At 39.4% G+C, this 3,290-nt stretch overlaps 1 long non-coding RNA gene across 1 annotated transcript; it reads right to left on the bottom strand.

The window, feature by feature from the left end:
- Positions 1-476: 476 nt before the first annotated feature.
- Positions 477-2,851, bottom strand: LOC138054302 (uncharacterized). The gene is made up of 3 exons (XR_011133265.1): positions 2,839-2,851; positions 1,363-1,441; positions 477-534 (listed from the first exon to the last, which is right to left on the bottom strand). It is a non-coding gene; the product is annotated as an uncharacterized lncRNA (long non-coding RNA).
- Positions 2,852-3,290: the final 439 nt, after the last annotated feature.

The following is a 3,290-nucleotide window of genomic DNA, read 5'->3' as shown; positions in this document are numbered from 1 at the left end:
GAGAATCCCGCGTTCCACACTTTTCATCGCTATCCCGAATCCCGTTTTTCATTTCCTAAAAAAATACATTTAAAAAGACAATTTCTGTAAAAGCTTAGAAACTGTAATCTTTACACTGACCATTTCGATTGATATTTTTAATTTGCGTGTGTTTTGAGGCTATTGAAAAAGAGAAATAGCTTTTCACTCTTCAGTTTGATGATAGCGCGCGATACAACAGCGTAATGAGTCGTCCTTTGCTCGTGCGTACTGGCCTTGGTAGAAAATTTACAGGCATAGCCTCCGGCCCCTCTTCCTTGGTGGATGGTACTGTCCTCATCGTCGCTGACGTCAGAATCAGTTGTACTCTTACAGCTGGTCACCGATATCATCGGCTGAACTGGCGTCTTCGGTTACTTGGTCGCCAATAGGTAGCTCTTTCCTATACATGTTTAGAGTTCCTGCTGCATGCCTGGTGTTGTTCTGACGAACCGAGAGCTATCTGGCGGCTTTGCCATGCTCGCTGGCCCACTGGCGCATGGAATCAATGTCCTGCTAAGACATTACACGTACGGGAAGACGCTTTAGCTTTTGTATATCCCTTAGAGGTACCTTTATTGTCTGTGTCTCAGTACTCAAGGCAGCAGAGCTGGTATCATTATTCGCCATATCTAATAACAATCGCTCAAGATTATAATAGATGTGACGAGCTTCTCAGTGAGCAATTCAGCATCGAAGCAATAAATGGTATGCTATAACACCATGGTGCACTTAAGTTCGTTTTGATTAGTGTTCACCTGGATGATTCGCTTTCGCCGCTGGTACGTTTAATTTCCTAATTTCCCTTCAAAAAATCACAGGCTAAAAATCACGTATCCCGTGCACAAATTTTGGGGAATCCTGCTTTCCGGAGAGCAGTCAGTTCCCGAACCCTGTCAATAAATTTTGCGTTTTCCGGAATCCCGCATCATATTTTGATCAAATCCCGGATCCCGGAAATACCCTTCCAGACCCTGAACAACCACTTCAGGACAGAATACTGGAACCGCCAAGGGTTGAAATTTCGGGGATCTTGAAAAAGTCCCTGCCTTCGGCCAACTAAGAAAAGTTTGTTTGAGGTACCGGCTAATTATTCAGAAAAATGGAAATCCTAAACTCAAAGGTTCTTTTATAGTGAATATATCGTTTGTGATGCGTATCATGGCAATTAATGTGCCGGGTTGTTGATTTACATTGGATGAACAATGGACCCAAATTTCTACGGTGGATTGCCCTGTAGCAAAATGCATCGAGGAGGGAGGGGAGGACAAGCAATCGTGAAGTGCCAGTTTAACTTAAGAATGCAACATTGTGATCAATCTTATCGAGAAAGACGAAACTTACCTTAAGTTATTCGTACATAAGCACGTGAGTAAGACGACATTTGAAAGAACCTGTTCTCTAGAGTAACATCACGTGGTCACTGAAATGGGAATAAATGTACAAGCTAAAGAGGTCAACCGTGAAAAAATCCCCTTGTAGCGTCGCTCACGGCGTCTGTTGAAAGGCGCGGCGTCACAAGCCAGACAACGTCAGGGGCACCCAACGAGAATATAGTTCAAAACCATTTGGACATAGCATTGTTAAACGTATTTTAGGATTTAAACGGTAGATATAGGCATATTTTTATCCCTAAAAATTTTTCATCTGTTCGGATTTCCCAGCTGAAAGTCTAGTGATACGAAAATTATAGGGATCAAAACTTACGTTTTCGAAAATTTTAGCCAGAAAAAAGGTTCCCGAAAATTTTAGGTGAGCTTTTTAGGGTAAAAATCCGTTAAAAATGGGCAATTATACCATCTTTTAGATGGAGTCGAAAATCCTAGGAGAGGCAGGCAAGCAAGAAATTTTACAACAAATGTTCCGAAAATTTTAGAACGTCAGAAAATTAACGTTGGGTGCCCCTGCAACGTGTCGCTATGAGCTGGATACGGGCAACCCTAAAACCCGGAATCCCGAATCCGGAATCACAGGTCATTGTTTTACCAATACACAGAGTAAAAACTATCCTAAACATTCATAAAAGCTACCCTTAGGCCTAAAAACGTTTGTTTAGGCCTAATTAGGCCTAAGGTTAGCTTTTATCAATGTTTAGGATAGTTTTTACTCTGTGTATTGGTAAAATAATGACCTGTGATTCCGGATTCCTGGTTTTAGGGTTGCCCGTTTTTGACTCAAACAACGAGTGAATAAAACCCCGTACAAAGCACTTTCTATGTCGTGAAATGTTTATTACACATAAGACAAGAATTTTCATTAAAATAGTTTTCTGAACGCAAATTAGAAACAAAAACTCACTAACAATAGAACCAAATGCAAATTTAATTTAATAACAAAGTACCATTGCACGAGATGCACGAGTGATTGGCATGGAAACGCCTTTACGCTATCGTTGATTGGTTATACTTCCACATGTGAAAATAAAGCGTATAGATTTGTACAAATGAGCTTTATGGAATAAAATTCTCATGTTATGTGTAATAAAATCAATAAACTAATCACTAAGTGCTAAAGAAATAAACAATAGGAATCGCATAAGAACAGATGTCTCTTGGGAGTGCCACTATGATATTGAAACGAGAAAAAGAATGACGTAAGATGCACAAAATCCTATAGAAGAACTATATAAAACAGAAGCCTTAACTACAAGGAATGAAAATTACAGAAAGTCTCGCAAATGAAGGAAACAAAATAGAACCTTAAAACTGAGGTGTGACACGTGTAACTAAAGCAAATGAACCTACAGAAACCGCGATTTTACTAAGTCAAAATAGTACACTGTAACCTTTCTTTAAGGACTAACATAAACGTTTCACTTACACATCGGTTCCCGCTTGCGTTGCACAGTCAAAGGTAACTTTCTGCTAAATTATTATAAGCGCTGACAGGCTCCACACTACACTCACGCAGGGTAACTAAAAACTAAGCTAAGACAAAGTCCGCAAATAGTGTAAAAACTCAAAGGTGTTAAACTAATGACGTAAAGGGTGAAAGGAAACTTAATTAGTGAATTGAAAAGGAATCAAATTTAACAATTAAACTGAAAAGGAAAGCCTTCAATATAGTGACTGTGTTCATTACACCCCTAACGTCTTTTATATTTTCGACCTGGTTGATTAACACGGTGTGATGACACTGACCTCAGTGTACTTGATGTTCCTTACTGTGCAAAAGCTGTATAATTTTCCTTGAAGTATATCTAACAATTGTTTCATTAAAAACTCCAGAATCAACAACTCTTCCACTGAGGCATCGATTTCTGCCTCGTACAA

This window comes from Montipora capricornis, chromosome 1 (genome assembly GCF_036669925.1).
Source record: "Montipora capricornis isolate CH-2021 chromosome 1, ASM3666992v2, whole genome shotgun sequence".
Taxonomy (NCBI): Eukaryota; Metazoa; Cnidaria; class Anthozoa; order Scleractinia; family Acroporidae; genus Montipora; species Montipora capricornis.
The sequence above is the reverse complement of the archived record's forward strand: the minus strand, read 5'-3'. Positions and strand labels throughout refer to the sequence as shown.